Source organism: Narcine bancroftii, chromosome 11 (assembly GCF_036971445.1).
Source record: "Narcine bancroftii isolate sNarBan1 chromosome 11, sNarBan1.hap1, whole genome shotgun sequence".
NCBI lineage: Eukaryota > Metazoa > Chordata > Chondrichthyes > Torpediniformes > Narcinidae > Narcine > Narcine bancroftii.
This window is the reverse complement of record NC_091479.1, coordinates 52,059,221-52,078,370: the sequence shown is the minus strand read 5'-3', so window position 1 is coordinate 52,078,370 and position 19,150 is coordinate 52,059,221. Positions and strand designations below refer to the sequence as shown.

At 40.2% G+C, this 19,150-nt stretch overlaps 1 protein-coding gene across 2 annotated transcripts in view; it reads left to right on the top strand.

The window, feature by feature from the left end:
- The window catches only part of LOC138745768 (endophilin-B1-like), a 57,517-nt gene that overhangs the window by 1,868 nt on the left and 36,499 nt on the right, over positions 1-19,150 (top strand). For both annotated transcript variants that reach the window (XR_011346496.1, XM_069903070.1), the window contains exon 3: positions 10,162-10,303. The gene's annotated coding sequence lies outside the window, so the exon portion shown is untranslated. The remainder of the gene's footprint in view (positions 1-10,161; positions 10,304-19,150) is intronic.

The following is a 19,150-nucleotide window of genomic DNA, read 5'->3' as shown; positions in this document are numbered from 1 at the left end:
AGAAGATATTGTTATGGGCCCAAAGGATCCCAAAACCTAGAAGCAATAGACATTCACCAAGACAAGTGGTTTTTAAAACAGAAATTTTTAATCAAATTTAGACATGAAAATAGAATGAAATTTTAATTTAACTCTATACTTAACTAACCCAAATTAACCCCCTTCTAATTCTTAGTGCACATGTTTGTAATGTGTATAAATTTAAGAAAAGTTCTTTGGTTCACTGTTCAACCTCACTTCTCCTTCTTCCAAGTTCTCTGGATGCATGCAATTCTTCTGCTGTGCACAGAATTTAAGATGTACAAACTTCACCAGTTTTTGGTGCTTGAAAGGTAAATGTTTACCACTCAGGATGGTTCTTGTAGGGGTTTTAGAGAGAGATTTGTTGTTCCAGGATTTCCACAACTGAGGTACCACCATTAGTCACCTCAATGTCTCGCTGATGAAACTTGCCCCGTCAGGGTTTTCCAGATGGTAACTTCTTTCTTCTCGCTACCACAGAGTTCATTGCTCACAACAGGACTTCTTTCTTCTGCTCATGCTGTTATATAAACAAAACCCAGGTGTGACTTTCCTCGAAGCACCCCGCAGAAAGGTACTTGAAGTCATCCTGGCTCCATTTCCAAACAATGGTCATTCATTTTATGACATCAGTTCTATAAACACCTACTTGTGAATGTGAATAATATTCTCCAGAGATCTTCAATATTTCTTCAGTCTTTCAAATAAGATCTGTTTTAAAATGTGTGTGTGTATTTTTGTAACCTACACTCAATCTTACCAAAATCCCAAATATTACCAACTTCTCCAAATATATTTATCAATTACAATAACGTAAAGAGCATTTAAGAGACTCTTCGACAGGCATACATGGGTGAAAGAAAAACAGGGTTGAAGCGGGCGCATAGCACGGTATTACAAACTTCCACCGTCAGTGCACAGACTTATCTGACACATCGTGGGCTAACAGTGCTGGGAGGAAAAGAACAGTGAGTGGATCAGATGAAGGCCCCTGCCTAAAAGCGTGGGGCACTCATGGCTCGTAGCCTTAACCTGCTGATCCTGTGGACCGGAAGGTATTCACTAACGAGCTAATTTACAGGCAGGGAACAAAAGGTCTGTGTATGTCTGCAATAAAGCAGTATTGCGTTGACTACCTTTGTATGTGTTTGCCTTTATTTAGTAGCTTCTACCATAGTAGCTGCTACAGTGTATTATTCTTTTGTTAGAAATATCTAGATCAGTACAACATCGTGGGCCAAAGGGCTTGTACCGTGCTGTAATATTCTGTTATTTCTGTTATTGCTTGACTTTGAATATCTGTTGTAAGCTCTGTGAGATTTCAATAATGTAGCAAATTTGCACAGCATCATTGCAGTCAGGAGTTTGTATCTCCTGGTTGACTTGAGTTTTTTACCTTTTTACACAATGCTTTATAGTTCTGGTCAGTAAGAAAAGAAATATTGTGCATGTTAAATATGTCATTATGATTGAAAGTAACACTGGAAAAGAGTCAGTAACACCAAGGTAAATAGCACCCTGTTGTGACTGGTGCAATTTCCTGATGGGCAGAAGTTATCACTCAGTGGCTACAGTGATGTGAAAATGTGGGTAAATTATTTTGTATATGATTTATACATGGAAAAATTAGCTGTTGTTTGTTCCAATTTCAGGTAGGTGTGGTCGCAAAGTGGGTAAGGATAGAAAATAGTTGGGGATCAACAATTGGGGCTTGCATTTGATGGCGTGAAAGTCGATATGGATATTCAGAATAAGGCTAATCTGATTAGGCAAGCCACTGGCTCTTATACTTCCACCAGTGAATCTCGAATTGAATTTTGAGTCATTTACGGTGGGTAACTTCAAAGTCTGTTGATTGTAAGACTAAATTAAGAGCCCTTTTGCCCCTGGCTGTGCTGAAAGATTGTTTTGTTTATTAACTAAATCTTACTGAGAGGGAGAATAGACAAGCTACTTTCCTACTCATTGTTGATATATTTTGCAGTAAGATCTTTCAACTAATTACAGACTCCTAATTACCACATGCAATCCCCAGTCACTTTATCATTTCTGCCACCTACGACACGATGGAGTCACATCTTCCCCTCCCCCCTTTCTGCTTTTACCAGGGACTGCTTTCATCCTGTCATTCTGGTTTGCTAATCTCTCTCCACACATTCCTCCCTATCCTAGGGCACTTTCTCCTGCAACCTGCATCAGTCACCAAAATCCATGGTCCTAAGCAACCATGCTCATGCAGGGTAAAGTTTCACATTCACCTCCTCCAACCATGTCCGTGCCCTTGATGTATCCTCTGTGGCAGGAAACCCAATGCAGAGTAAATGACAGATTGGCTGAGCAACTCCACTTTGATCACAATGGCCATCTTGGCTCATGGTCACAAGCCATTTTAAGTTCCATTCCATCCCCACACTGTCCTTTGTCTTCTGCCTCCTCCATTTTCAGGGTGAGGTCAAATCCAGAGGAACCATCTTTTATTGCATTTGTGACTCGAAGGTATGAATATGGAATTTTCCAACTTCATGTAACCTGCCCACCACCCCTCCCCTCCCCCTTAGGTTTCACTCTCTCTCCTGTTGATTCACCCAGTTCTCCTTGTATTCTCCCTTCCAAACCAGATGACTTATAAATGTGGGCAGAGAAATGGCAGATGGAGTTTAATCTGGACAAGTGTCTTGCACTTTGAGAGGATTTGTAGTGTTGTTGCAAAGAGGGATCTTGGGGTACAAGCATGAGCTCCTTGAAAGAGGCAATACAAGTGTAGGGTGTTAAATAAAGTATTCTTCATTGAGCAGGGCATGAAGTATAAATGTGGTTAGGCCACATTTCGAGTGTTTTCTGCAATTCTAGTTGCTGCATGACAAAAGGAGTTTATCAGGGGGTTGCTTGGTTTTGAGCATTGGGTCTGAGGAGAGGTTGGACAAATTTGGAGTATTTGAGGCTGAGAGATGATCTGGTTGGAATTTATCCAATTATTTTAGTCCTGGAGAAGGTAGATTTCTTCTTCCCCCACCCCCATGGGAGATGTAAAAATACTACGATGCCTATATTGAACATGAGAGGGGAAAAGAAGAGAAGTGAGGCAGGGTTTTGCACAGTGCAGTGGAGGTTTGGCACACGCTGCCAGGATAGTGGTGAAATCACCACGATTTAAGAGGCATTTGGTTGGGCACATGAACAAGAGGGAATGGGTGATGTGTATGGACCATGTGCTGACAGATGGGATTAATTTAAATGAGCATCATGGTCACCTCAGACATTGTTCGCCAAATGGCCTATTCCTGGGCTGCTCTGTTGGGTGATGATTCATCTCTTTTCAAGAATTGTTGCCGATGGGCAGTAAACTTTTCACAGAAGTCTATCTCCAATGAATGTATTTAGAACATTTCCATGAGTTAATTCCTGGTAAAAACACCAGTTTATCATTCAAGCTGTGTAGCCACAGCAATAATGCAAAATTTGAAGGCCATCATTACTGAATCCATTTTAATCAGCCTTCACCTTGTACAATGTTCAGTTGAGACAAGAAAATCAAAATGCAACTTTTAACCTCTAGGAAAGATGAGTAATCCTCTGTACCACAGAATTATTTCTGAAAAAATATTTGGAAAATTTTGTGAATTCAGCTTCCAAAGAGGTGATGAAGAGGAACCACAACAAGATTTTAAAAGATTAAACCCAGAACATTTATTAGAAGATGTTCATCACAATAAACATGTTCAGGTTCTGTAATGATCGATTCTGGAATGGCATGTGGCAGTAATAAAAGGAATGCAGGATAGATATATTCCAAGGATAAAGAAATTAATGATTTGGATTGTGGTTTAAATGGTTTTGTGCCCAAATTTGCAGAGGTCACCAAGATAGGGGACAGAGTAGGAAGTGTAGAAACCGTAAAGTTGCAGAAGGATTTAGACAGATTAGGAAACTGGGCAAAATGATGGCAGATGAGATTTAACACCAAGAAATGTTCAGTTGTACATTTTGGCAGTGGAAATAAACAGGAAGCATACTATTTGGATGGGATGAAAATTCAGACCTTGGATGTGCAAAGGGACCTGGGTGTCCTTGTGCAAGGAAACCTAAAAGTTAATGACCAGGTGAAATTGGTCATGAAGAAAGCGAATGTTATGTTGGCATTTATTTCAAGAGGAATGGTGTACAAGAGTAAAGAGGTGTTGATGAGGCTCTATGGGGCACTGGTGAGACCTCATTTTGAATACCGGGTGCAGTTTTGGGCCCCCAATCTGAGAAAGGACATGATATTGTTTGAGAGGGTGCCGAGGAAAGTGATGAGGATGATTCCCAGAATGCAAAGGATAAAGTACGAGGAATATTTGACAGCTCTTGTGTTGTATTGATTGGAGTACAGGAAATTAAAGAAGAAAGCTCATGAAGACATTTTGCATTTTGAAAGGTTTAGATACGGTGGATGCAGGTAAGATGTTTCCCTTGGTGGGTGTATCGAGGACAAGAAAATAAGAGGTTATCCGTATAAAATAGAGATTGGGAGTAACTTCTTAGCCAGAGGGTCATGGATCTGTGGAACTCGCTGCCTGTTAACAGCAGTGGAAGGCAGATCATTGGGAGTATTTAAACAAGAAATATACAAGTATCTCGTAGTGAGAGCATGAAGGGATATGGGGAAAAGGCTGGAAATTGGAAGGAGTGTCGAGTAGCTTAGGTTTACAGAGCAGACTCAATGGGCCTGGTGGCCTGGTTCTGTTCCTTTGTCTTGGGAGCTTGTTCTCATTTGAGAGAGATTATCGAAGGCAACTGAGAAAAATGGAAACATTCGAGGCAGTTGTTGGAGTAGGTTCTTAGTTTGGCATCTCTCTGTAAAATTCCAAACCTGTCTGTCACTTTGGATCAGTGCCGGTCCCACCAACCCCTGAAGAACATAGACTTTCTAATATGTCATGTGTTCTTTCAGCTACAAATGATTCTCTTAATCAAACGTGGCCAGAGGTCACTCACATTTCATATCAGTCTTGCAATCATTTTGGGTGCGTTTTCAGTTGTAAATGTGGCAAATTCCATTTTGGGAGTGGATTTCTTGTCACATCTTTCAGTGATGTATTTGAAAAAACATTGTGTGGACTGCAGCTCTTGAATGCAAGTGAGCTGCATTTGTTGTCCTTCCAATGCCATCTGCTGCCTGACAAGCCTTCAACCTGACTCCTGCCCTTTCCGAGCCTTGCTCAAGTGTTTCGTGACCCCATTGTAACAGTGTACAGACATGCAATAAGCCACCATATAAAGGCAGGGTCGACGAAACAGGCTTGTTATACTCCCAGATTATCTTAAAATTGAAAAATTGGATTGGCAAGAGTTGGGCGTAGTCCACAGATCTGACAGCTGCTGGGCTTCACGGTTGCATATGGTTCTGAAAAACTAGGGATTGGCGGCCTTGCAGAGATGATCGTTCCCTGAACAATTCCACCGTGCCTGACTGATACAATATTCCAAATTTACAAGACTTCTCAGCAAACCTCTATGGCAAATATGCATTTGCCAAAATAGATCTAATACGTGCTTACTATTAGATTCCATTTGAGTCTTCGGATGTCACGAAGACAGCAGTGATGGTCCCGTTCGGCATGTTTGAGTTTCTGAGAATACCATTCGGTCTATGGAATGCAGCTCAGACATTCCAGTGGTTCATGGACCACGAACTCACTGGCCTTGGGTTTGTTTGGTGCTTGTGTTGATCAAGGAGATTCTGGTTGTAAGTGTGGATGAAGAGAAGCACAAGAGCCACCTTATCTCATTGTTTCCGAGGCTTGAGGAATGTGGCATCGTGATCAATCCCAGGAAAGTGTTTCTGGTGCTTTTGATCTTGTATTTTTGGGACGTAGAGTTATGGAACATGGTATTTTGGCTGATGAATGAGAAGTGCGTGAATTTTGAGAATTTCATCCCCCCATTAAGGTTGGCCAATTGTGATGGTTTTTAGGTATGAGGAATTTTATTGTTGTTCCCTGGTGAATGCCACAGCATCTCTATTACCTCTTGCTGAACGACTCAAAGGATCTGATGTCTGCTTCAAAAAGACATTATCTTTGGGAGATGATTTTTTTCCAGCCAAGCGGTCACCGGCTCAGGCAAAGTATAGTACATTTGGGCAAGAACTCGTAGCTATCTATCTCGCAGTGAAACGTTTCTGTTTTAAAAAATATATATTTATAGTTTTATATACAGTTCAATATAATAATAGAATCGTATCCAAATGATACGTTCAATGATCAAAATAGAATAAAAATTAAATGTTGTACTGTACATAAAAGTGAGAAGAGAGAAATAGTATAAAGGAAAAAATACAGATCGAGGTGCAAAGCTCCTGTGATAACTATTCCCTCCCAAAAGGAAAGGCAGGATATTAATAAAATAGTAGAATTAAACCAACTTGATAAGGTTCAACCATTAAGATTAAAGAAAAGTGGTGGTGGGGTGGAGAAGTTAAAACATTAGATATCCAAACATATCTAAATATGGTTTGCATATTTTGATGTATGTATCATAACCATTTCTAAATGACATATTAGAAAATGTCAATTTTGCTAAGGGAATACAATTTTGCATTTCCTCACAATCAATTTTAAGATGGGATTCAGATTTCCATGGAATTGCTTTTCAACTCCTGGCCACTGCCAAAGTGACTTTAAAAAATACTTAATTGATTTTTTGAGAACTTGAATTAGGCTTCTAAATCTTTTACATTTCCTAAAAGTAAAAGCTCAGGTGTTGATGGGATACATGATTATAATTTGTTCCAAAAACTTGCACACATCTTCCCAAAATGATGTCACCTTGAGACATAACCAGAGAGAATCTATAAACGTACCAATTACTGTGCCACATCTAAAACATAAATTTGAAAAATTTGGAATAAATTAATTGATGTGGCATTAAGTATAATTGATGAATAAGTTTATAATTAACTTATCTATCAAAAACATTAATTACTGTCCCAACAAATGTCAGACCAGCAAAATGGGTCAATTTCAGTTGTCAAATCCAATTTCCATCTTTCTTTTGATTTATTCAAGTCTGGATTTGGAGATACCTCTTGAAGTAGAAGATATAATTTGGAAATAATTTTATTTGTAATTCCCTCATGAATCCCAATCTCCAATTCAATATTTCAACTTTTTATTGGAAGGTCATCCTTTGACCATTTGTACAGACCACCAGCCTCTTTTGTATACTGCAAGTACAAGCACACATCTCTACTTGCCCAGATAGATTTGGCACTTGGACTTCATCCTACAATTTTCATTGGACACACAACACATCTGAGGAAAGGCGAATGCTGTGGCTGGTGCCCTATCCAGGTGTGACATTACATACAACTACTGCCATTGATTTCACTGCCATGGTTCATGCATGGCACACTGATCCCGATTTCATCCGGTGAAACCAGATCAACTCTGGTCTCCATCTTCAAGATGTGACCCTGGATGAATTGGGTGAAGAGTTGGTCTGTGATTTTTTTCCCCAACAGGAAGGACTATGCCATTTGTGTGGGTGGCTATGAGGCAGGAGATTTCTCTTCACAATCTATCTCTTCCTGGTAGAAGAGCATCTATCAAACTGGTTAAGGAACATCTTACCTGGCTTTGTGTTAAACAGAATGTTGGATTATGGGCAAGGACTCACTTGCTGGGTCAACGACCGAAAGTCTCCAGGCACATGAAATTCAAGCTGGGCGAATTTGTTGTTTTGGATTCCAATTTCCAGCACGTGCACCTTGTGGCTTGGAAGGTCCACTTCTGCCATCTTTGCAATGTACTTCTCTGCTAATGGGTGAGGACAGGACAACCAGGTGGAAGGATGAAATTTCTATCATTGGCATCTCTGCAGAGACAATTGCTTGGGCTTTTGTGGATCATTGGATTCCATCTTTTGGTGTTCAGGGGACAATGACAACAGATTGAGGGTTTCAGTTCGAGTCAGCATTGGTTTGAGTTCTCACAGAGCCTCTGGGCACTACATGAATTACGGCTAAGTATTTCAGGCTAACAGCCTCTTTAAGCACTTCCATCGTGGGGTGGGGGAGGGGGCTCCGGCTTTTTCCCACTGTTCAAAAAGTATGGGGGTGTTGAAGGTAAATTGGGAGGCACAGGTTTGTGGGCCTAAAGGGTCTGTTACTGTGCTGTAACTAATCTTAAAGTATCGCATTGACTCTGATATGTCACTAATGTAAATCTTGGCAGTAATGGTGTGTATGATTCAGCTTTGTCTTGATCTCTGTGGCTATTGGCCTCGTCTCTCATGTGGAACCCTATAACTTGGGTGTTTTGGAATTACCTTGTTGTGAGCAATATATCTGAATGAATAGCTTCACTAATTACTCACCATGATCATGTTTAAAGTCCATCTATCCTTGTTTGCCAAGTCTGGACTGGAAAATTGTAAATGTTACTCCACTCTTTAAGAAGGAAGAGAGGCAAAAGACTGTAAATTTTAGACCACATAAAAAAAATTATTATGAAAATTATGTTATCTTTTCCAAACAAATACAAGCTTTCTTTATGCCAATGATTCATATTTAAATCCACATCATTTATCCACGTAATCGCAATACATTCCCCAACCAATGCTAATGTGAACCGAATAAATTCAATATGAGATTTATCCATTCTTAAACCCATTGTTAAAGTTGTAATATACACCATTTTAAAAAAGCAGTGGATCTAACATTAAAGTAGTCTCAAATAAATCCACCAGAAACTCATTAATTTTTTTCTCCTAAAAGACTTACTTTATCACACAACCAGACAGAATTGAAAAAGAAAAGTACCAATTTGAGTCCCACAATGAATACATAAATCCAAATGACTAAATCCATATCTTTTTAACTTTTCCGACGTTTAATACAACTGATGTTGAAAATTATAGTTCACCAAATGTAGTCACACTATCTTCACACATAGTAGTCCATTCTTCTTCGGATAATTTTAAGGATAAATCTTTGATTTATCTAAATCCAGTTTAGCCATTTTCTCTTGCAACAAAGAATACATTTCTGAAATAAATCCCTTTCTGCCCCATTTACAATTAATTTTTAAATTTAGTTAACTTAGGCATGTTCGATTCCCGCCCAAAATTCTTCACTACTGGAGCACGTACTTTAAAATATGCAAACAAAGAATTTAATGGTACCTCAAATTTTCCCCAAGCCTATCAAAAGAAATAAATATCCCATCTTCAAAACAATCTGCAAACACTTGAATACCTTTCAAATGGCACATCTTTAAATACTGAGATGATTCATCAAGAAGGGTATGAATTTATCCTGATATAATGGAATTTATAATGAAACCTTATCTCCAGTTCCTATTTCCTGATTTCTTTTATACCAAATATCACATAAATGTCATAATACTGGCACATTATAATAATGCAAAAGACGAGGAGTCCATCAAAATATACATTGATGTATAATAGAATGAGAAATCTGTGCAACTGCCTCTTTAGCCCAGCGAGGAGGTTGATTAACATCAAACATCATATTAATAAATTTTAACTGATAATTAACTAATAGTTTAATGAATAATTCTGAAAATGAGACCATTGTAGTCTCGAAAGCATATTTCCCTGTCAATGTTTGCAATAATACTCTAGTCAATATACTTTTCTATAAAAATATTCTGATTGCTGCATAACTCTTTAAAAAAATATGTTTGGAAGTGAACATGGAATTGATTGAAAAAGACATTGAATACAAAGAAAAATATTCATTTTAGCACAATTCACATGTGTCATTTATGTCAAAGGAAGACCTTTCCATTTAATTAAATCAGCTTTAATTTTTGTCTTTAGTAAAACATAGTTCAATGTACACAAATATTGATAAGCCGCATCAACCAATACCCATAAATATTTAATTTTCTTAGTCCATCTCAGCTGTATAATCTACAAGCAGGATAATCTTCCTCTGTAATTGGTAATATCTTCCTCTTATCCCAATTAACCTTATAAGCAGACATTTTTCCATATTGTACCAAACAGATTTGTAGATGTCATAATGATTGCTGAGGATTTGTTAAATATATTAGTACATCATCTGCAAACAAATGAATCTTATATCCTCTTCATTTATTTTAATCCCACTAATTTTATAATTTTGTCTTTTAGCCTGGGCTACCGGTTCTATCATCAATGGCGACAAAGGACAACATTGCCTTGTGGAGCGTGTTAAATTAAATGTATCTGAAATTTGTCCATTCGTCACCATACTCGCCAAAGGATTTTTATACAAGGCTTTAACCCAAAAAAGGTAAAAATTGTCCAAACTTATACCTTTCAAGTATTTTAAATAATAAAGTACCTTACAACTCGATCAAAGGCTTTTCCCACATCTAATGCCACTATTGATTCAAACAATGTCTTGACACATTAATCAACGTCAACAGTCAAACAATATTTTCAGAAGAAAATCTATTCTTAATGAAACCTGCTTGATCAACGTATTAAACGTGTCAAATACTTTGCAAGTCTATTAGCTCATGCTACCACTTTTCAAACATACCCACTGGTCTGCAGCAAAGGGAGAGTTTGCCATCTCGGGGTACATACCCTGCACAAAGATGCTCTGCTCAATGAATTTCCCGGTATTATCTCTCCGAATTTCAGTATCTCCAAAACAGTACATCGAGGGCCATTGCCAACATTTCACATTCTTTAGCCGTCCTTTATGGCCATTGGAGATGAAATAGCATGCATTGTTTCGAGCCACACGGCACTTCCAATTTGTTTTGGAGGGTCGGCATTTCACTGTGTTCACAGACCACCAGCCACTCATTTTTGCCTTCAGCAAAATAACGAATCCATAGTCAGCAAGACAGCGGGTGTTTTAGTTTCTGGTGACGGTTCTGGAGGGGGGGGGGGGTTATGTAGCAGTTGTCTTGTGGGCCGAGTGGGCAAGGTTCTTTGGCAGGCGCGTGAAGTCATAAGACAGACAGCTGGGAGCTCATTCATTTAATTGACTGCCCACGTGTGGTGCTGTGTGATGAGGAATGGCACATTGATCTGTGGATTCTCCTGCCGAAAGGCATGGGACACTCTCAGGGCTTAATTTAAACCTGTGGTCCTGTGGATTGGCAGCAAACTCATAATGATGTTCCACCTTGACCCATGGAGCCTGGGACATGCAGTAAATTAAAGAAGCCTGTAAAGTCTGAATAAAGCAGTCTTGTGTCGACTAGCCTGGTGTGTGTGTGTGTGTGTGTGTGTGTGTGTGTGTGTGTGTGTGTGTGTGTGTGTGTGTGTGTGTGTGTGTGTGTGCTGCTTTAGTAGCCCTATCGAAGTAGCCGCTACATACATGAATATTTGGGGTGATTATCACACTTAGGATACTTTTCATCCATCTCACAGCCTGTGGGAAGAAGCTATTCTCCAGCCTGTAAGTCCTGATTTTGATGATGGACGTGGTTAAAGATGCTGTTCACAAGATCAAAATGGTCTTTTTACAGTTCCTGGTGCCCTATTTGAACAACACTCCCAGTAAATGTCATCTACAGAAGAAAGAGAGACCCCAGTGATCCTCACAACTCTGCATCATTGCTGTCTGATGCTTTACAGCAACTAGACCATCCAATGATGCAGCCAGACTCAACTGCGCTCCTGTAAAATCTCAGGATGAGAGGCATTGGCCTTGACCTCCTCAGCCTCCTTGGGAAGTGTAGACCCTTCCTGACCGATATGGAGGAGTGATTGTTTTGTGATTTAATATGTGTGCGGTATGGATAAGAATTTTACGTGATTGTATTGTCTATTCTTGCTCTTTCACAATCTTTAGTGGATAGAAGTAGTCATTGTACTTTAGGATGTACAATCATGTACAGATGGTCCTTAAATAGCCATTTGGCCCAGATGTCTATTCAGTCCAAGAATACTTTCGACCACAGGCAGATTTTGAACAATAACCCCATTCATTCTGCAACAACTGCCACTTAATTTTGCCAGTTGTTCAAAGGTAAACTATATGGGGAAAACACCACTTTCAACTCTTCTACCTTAAAGGAGTAAATATATTCAAATGGGTAGTAGATCAAGAGGTGGAAACAGTGAAATCAGACAGAGGTGAGTGGCTGCTTAAAATTGGAAACATTCGTGTTCATGCTATAGAGTTTAAGGCTGCCCAGGAGGAATATAATGTGTTTTCTATAAGTTTGTTTGCCCTCACCCTGGCGAAGGATGGGGCTAACGGACATGTTGCAGGAAGGGTTCGAGAATTAACATAGTGGGTCACAGGAAGCTCAACTTTAGATCCACAGAGCCCAAGTGTTTAGCACAATGGCCACCCAGTCTGTATTTAGTCTTGCTGATATTGAGGTCAACTGAGTCATCCAAATGTAGGAGATTAGGATGGATGGGGTTCATGTGAAACTCTGCCTCAAATGGAAGGTCTGATTGTGGACTTGGATGGAGGTGAGAGGAGATGTAGGGACAAGTTTGGCAATTTCTGCAGTTCCAATGGGGAGTGCATCAGGTGGTGGTGGGTGGAGAGGGTAGTGCCGTCATGGGAGTCACAGAAAGATGTGCCCCTGTGAAAAGAGGATATGAGTGGAGCGGGTTAGATGTTGCAGGTTAGATGATGGTGCTGAAGTTGGAAGTTTCCAAGGATAACGTGTCAGATGTGGCAGCTGATGGGTGGTAAGTGAGAAACCTGTGGGATTCTGTCCTTGTTGTGCCGGAGAGGAGATGGGGTAAGGGCAGAAAGAGAATTGGAGATATGGGTGCAGGCTTTTTCAATGACAGTATGGGGGAATCTACATTTATTGAAGAAATAAGACATTTTGGGTGTCCTGGAGTAGAAGACCTCATCTTGGGACTGTTACAGGCCCAGAGGACCCCAAAACCTAGCAGCAATAGAAAATCACCAAGACAAATGCATACTTAAGCAAACGTAATTTTTAATTTTCTTTAAACAAAAAATAATCAACCTTTAACTTATCACTATTAATGTAACTCCTAATTCTAAACGCAGGTGTATTTAAAGTGTATAAAGTTCTTTGACACTCCTACAAGTTCACCGGTATCTATCAATTCTTATACTGTGTACAGAATTCAACATTTATGACTTTTCACCAAGATTTGGTGCTTAAAAGTAAATGGTTACCCTCCAGGAAGGCTCTTGTTGGTTTCAGAGATGGATTTCTTGCTCATTGCACACACAAAACTGATTCCCTCTGATCAGCCACTTTGGTGTCTTGCCAAAGAAACTTTCCCCATCAGGGTTTTCCAAATGATAACCTCTTCTGCAGGTCACCATTGAGTTCCTTTTGTTTCCCTTATTTCAAGTGAAACGCCATTTCTAGCCAGCCATTTCCTCTTGTATGGACAACAAGGTTTTTCAACAGGCTGAACTGAGAACTCACAATCCTTCTTCAAAATGGGGTTTCAACAACATGCCAGCTTGCCATCTCACTCTCTCTCTCTTTTAGAAAAAAACCTATTTGGTGTCTCCTCTCTGCTTGCAAAAGCACATGACCTTCTTAGAACAGAAAACTTCTGAGTCCATGTATTTGTTGCTTTAAAAACAATAATCCATTTACACCTGCTTTTTAAATTATTTAGCAAAACACACAGTCTCCTTGTTTTGTTTTTGCAAAGGCTCTCGGCGCCTGCATGACTCACTCTCAACAAAGCTCTTGCATTTTAAGTAAGAGATGTTTTGCGAATTGTTAGTGTTTGTTTGTGACCTACACGACTCCTACAATCTATCCATCAAAAACATATCTATATACAATATAAAATATATAATCTGTCACAGGACAGATGCAGTAGAAGAGTTGTGATAAAATCAATGGTGTCCTTGCAAAAACAAAAGTGGGAAGAGATATAATCCAGGTAGCTCTGGTGAGTGGAGTTTGTAATAGTTTGAAACTTGAACCTCTCTATTTCAGGAGACAATTTACTGTCATGTAATTAAAAAGTGTCATATCACACAAAATTGCTTTTTTTCTGCTGTAAGACAGACAGATTAGCCATTGGCAGAAGTTGCCTGAAATGCCTCTTGCACTCAGAGAAGGAAGCAAAACAGAGTCGTGCTCCCCGGCCCCCCCCACCACCACCCCAAACCCTGGGCCAAGTCACTGAGGGTCTGTGGATTCTCTTTCAATGCTCACAGACCAATCCAAGTCATTGGCAATGTGAGCTCCAGTTTTTAAACTCTGGCATGATTAGGAACCATTTAGCACCCACTTGTATCCCAAGTCTGATACCTGACACCCTTTTAGCCAGTTTTGAACCAGTCTCTAGAAGTCCACGACCTGGTGTTAGTTCCTTGACTGCTTTGTACAGAGGCCCACAGCCTGCGTGGGTTCCTCTCCTCAAGACACCAACAGCCTGCCACCTATGTGGGTCCTTCAGCTGCAGAACCCCTCATCGGTCTGCTTCCTTGGTCACTGACCTGTGGATTGAATTCTCTGCTCCTCAGATGTTGGTGGGGTGTGGTCTTTCTGTTTTCTGGTGCCCCGCACTAGTCCTCCGATTTCCCAGCGTTCGCGGTGGCGAAGAAATCTAACAAATCTAAATAACAAATTTTCAATGTAGAGGAGAATCTCACATGTATGGAGGGATGGAAAGGGCATTATTACACTCTTATCCCAGGTCTGATACCTGACACCCTTTTAGCCAATTTCCAACCAGTATTTAGCAATGCACGGTGTAGTGTAAGTTCCTTGATTTCTTTGTCCAGAAGCCCACAGCCTGCGTAGATTCTTTTCCTCAAGTTACCAACAGCCTGTCACCTATGTTGGTCCTTCAGCTGCAGAACCCCTCACTGGTCTGCTTCCATGGTCACTGATCCGTGTATTGAATCCTGTGCTTCTCAGATGTTGATGGGGTGTGGTCTTCATGTTTTCTTGTGCCCTGTGCTAGTCCTTTACTTCCCCAGAGTTCGCGGTGGTGAGGAAATCTAACACACCTAATTAAAATTTTACATCTTAGAGGAGAATCTCAGATGTGTGGAGGCATGGAAAGGACATTATTACAAATTGAAGCCTAATATTTGAATATTCATGCGCCAAATTTGCAAAAGCATAGAGTATATATTTCTCAAGCTATATGTAATTTTTTATAAAGAAAGACAATTTTGAAATTTTGCATGTCATCTTGGCAACCCTAAAATTTTATCTGATTTCTGAGTACGTGCAATACAATTCCACATCTCTGCTAATGCTAATTTAACAAATTTCAATTGATATATTAATAGTTTTAATTTGGGCCTTATTCCCTCAATATTTACTAATAAAAATAAAGTTGGATTTTGTGGATAAACAACTGTAACTTGTTCCAAAAAATTTGTAATTCTCCCCAAAAAGACCTTGCATTAGGACAAAGCTATGTTGAGTGCAAGAAAGTTGCTACATGTTCACCACACCTCAAACATCGATCTGATAATTCTGATTTTATTCTGTTCAATTTCTCTGGTGTAAGAAGTAACTGAAGAAGAAAAACGAGTTGTGAATTCGTTCCTCACTGCTGCAGTGTGGAACTCTGGTCAATAGTTCAAGTCTGCTGAGTTGAAGTGAATTAATACAACTCCCCTGGATCACGTGATCTCTGTTGCCAAATCAGCTTCCTGTCGAACTTTTCAAATCCAACTGCCTGAGTCACCTGACTCCAGATGCAGCTTTCAGATAAAATCCTTGCTGACATCTGCTACATTACTAATGTAAAAACAATTATGCTGAACTAATTTGTATCATACGTTGAGAAACTTATATGGATCTGCCCATATTTGCCAATCAATTACAATATTCAGATCCATTTCCCACGTTTGTCTAGACTTATGAACTCCGCATTTAAAAGTTCCTACTTGTAATCAAGAGGACATCATGGAAGTAAACTTTTTAACAATTCCTCTTTATAAGGAATTTCTATTTCAGTACAACATGGTTGGTCCTAACTTATCCTTCAAATATGCTCTTAGTTGGAAATACCAAAAAATATTGCAATGAGTTATACAATATTTATTTCCCAGTTGCTCAAATAACATTAATTGACTCCTTTCATAACAATCTTCAACATTTATAATCCCCTCACGAAACCCACTATCCAGAAATTGATGATCCTTTGAAAAAGAGACGAAGATTTTAAATCAAATACACTCTGGATGATGTACATCCACTTATACCAATTCTATCATTTATTTTATTCCATATATTAATCAAATGTTTAAACAATTGTGTATCTTTATTACCAACCATTAATTTAAATTCCCACTTGTATATAAATTCTTCTGCTTTTCTCTCTCCTATTTTATACATTTTAAAGGCAATTTTTCCCCTTCACAAAAAGAAGCAAGAAATCTCATTTGAGCTGCTCGATAACAATGTTTAAAATGAGGAAGCTGCAATCCTCTGAATGCAGAATTTGTTTTGGGTCACATGTAACATGGGATTCAATCAGAAATGGGTTCACGTGACATAAACTCATGATGCAGACTGTTTTCTGAAAATGGAATACAAGAGGAGGGTTGTCTAGGTCTTTCGCAGGATATAGATTACAAGATATAGGGGAAAAGTAGGCATATTGAGTCTGCTCGACCATTCTTCCACTCACCCCCACTCCCCAGCTCTCTCCCCATTACCCTTGATTCCTTGACTAATCAACTACCTGTCAATCTCTGCCTTAAATGCACCCAATGACCTCAGTTCCACAGATTCATGACCCACTGACAAAATCAATTTTGCCACATCTGTTTTAAATTGACACCCTTTTATCCTGAAATTATGCTCTCCTGTCCTAGAATCCCCGACCATCGGAAACATCTTTGCCATATGTACTCTGTCCAGGCCTTCCAGCATTTGAAATGCCTCTGAGGTCCCCCTTATCCTTCTGTACTCCAACTAGTACAGTCGAAGAGTCGACAATTGTTCCACGTACACTAACCCTTTCATTCCTGATATCATTCCAGTAAATCATCTCTGACCTTCTCCAACACCAGCACATCTTTTCTCAAATACAGCACCCAAAACTCTAATTCTGATTGAATGTTTACATCCGGTACCGCACGGATGGCAGTCTCTTCAATCTAAGGCGCCTGCAAGCTCACACCAAGACACAAGAGAAACTTGTCCGTGAACTACTCTTTGCAGACGATGCCGCTTTAGTTGCCCATTCAGAGCCAGCTCTTCAGCGCTTGACGTCCTGCTTTGCGGAAACTGCCAAAATGTTTGGCCTGGAAGTCAGCCTGAAGAAAACTGAGGTCCTCCATCAGCCAGCTCCCCACCATGTCTACCAGCCCCCCCACATCTCCATCGGGCACACAAAACTCAAAACGGTCAACCAGTTTACCTATCTCGGCTGCACCATTTCATCAGATGCAAGGGTCGACAATGAGATAGACAACAGACTCGCCAAGGCAAATAGCGCCTTTGGAAGACTACACAAAAGAGTCTGGAAAAACAACCAACTGAAAAACCTCACAAAGATAAGCGTATACAGAGCCGTTGTCATACCCACACTCCTGTTCGGCTCCGAATCATGGGTCCTCTACCGGCACCACCTACGGCTCCTAGAACGCTTCCACCAGCGTTGTCTCCGCTCCATCCTCAACATCCATTGGAGCGCTTACATCCCTAACGTCGAAGTACTCGAGATGGCAGAGGTCGACAGCATCGAGTCCACGCTGCTGAAGATCCAGCTGCGCTGGATGGGTCACGTCTCCAGAATGGAGGACCGTCGCCTTCCCAAGATCGTGTTATATGACGAGCTCTCCACTGACCACCGTGACAGAGGTGCACCAAAGAAAAGGTACAAGGACTGCCTAAAGAAATCTCTTGGTGCCTGCCACATTGACCACCGCCAGTGAGCTGATAACGCCTCAAACCGTGCATCTTGGCGCCTCACAGTTTGGCGGGCAGCAACCTCCTTTGAAGAAGACCGCAGAGCCCACCTCACTGACAAAAGGCAAAGGAGGAAAAACCCAACACCCAACCCCAACCAACTAATTTTCCCCTGCAGCCGCTGCAATCGTGTCTGCCTGTCCCGCATCGGACTTGTCAGCCACAAACGAGCCTGCAGCTGACGTGGACTTTTTACCCCCTCCATAAATCTTCGTCCGCAAAGCCAAGCCAAAAAGAAACAATAAATTCTGGCCTATAATTCTAGCCCATTAATGGACTATTATCATAACCTAAAGAATGTGGGTTGTTCTGAAGCTTGGTGCTGTGTTACGAGACCAGAGGATCCCAAAACCCAGCAGCAATAGATATTCACCAAGACAAATGCTTACTTAAACAAAAGCTGATTTTAATTATCTTTAAACATAAAAACAGATAACACTTTAACTTATCACTATTTTACTGCTTTAACTTACTTTACCTAACTTACCCCCCTTCTAATTCTAAGTGCACGTGTGTGTAATGTGTGTGTAAGTTCAAAAAAGTTCTTTGGTTCACAGTCCAATCTCACTTCTCATTCCTCCAAGTCCACTGTTTGCAGGCCATTCTTATACTGTGCACAGAATTTAACATATATCAAGTTCACCAGATTTTGGTGCTCAAAAGGTGAATAATACCACTCGGGAAGGTTTTTGTTGGTTTTCAGAGAGAGGTGTGTTGTTCAGGGAAGCATTAGTGTTTTTGTGACACAACGTACCAGCATCTGAAGTCCGCTATCTCTTCAGAAAAGCTCTGATAGCTTTAGCATGGAGCAGAGCTGAACCAGGACTTTGCAGGTATTTAAGGGAGTGTGTGGGCAGGGTTTGTTCTAGACCAACAATCTCACCAAATGACTCTGCTTGAAATCAAGATTCAAACCATTTTGAGGAATACAACAGGAATTGTTCAACAAGAGCCTGGTGTTCCCTGAGGAGTTTTCTTTCAATAGTGGAAATGATTTTTTTTTTTAAAAAAGCCCATTAATCTTCCTGATACAGGTCTTTGTATTTAACTTTCAGGTTGCTATCTGTTGTTAACTTGGAGGCCTTTAATGGGGTGACTGGGTGGAATCTTTGCTTTAACCAAGCAGTTCTCTTGCAATTTTCCAGCTGTAGGATGCGATGCAGTTGCTTGCAAGTTTAGCAAGTGGGATTATGACGTGAAACTGCAAGTCACAGCGTCATTTTTGTGTTTGAAAATGCCAATGTGAACATTTTAACTTATGTCTCTTT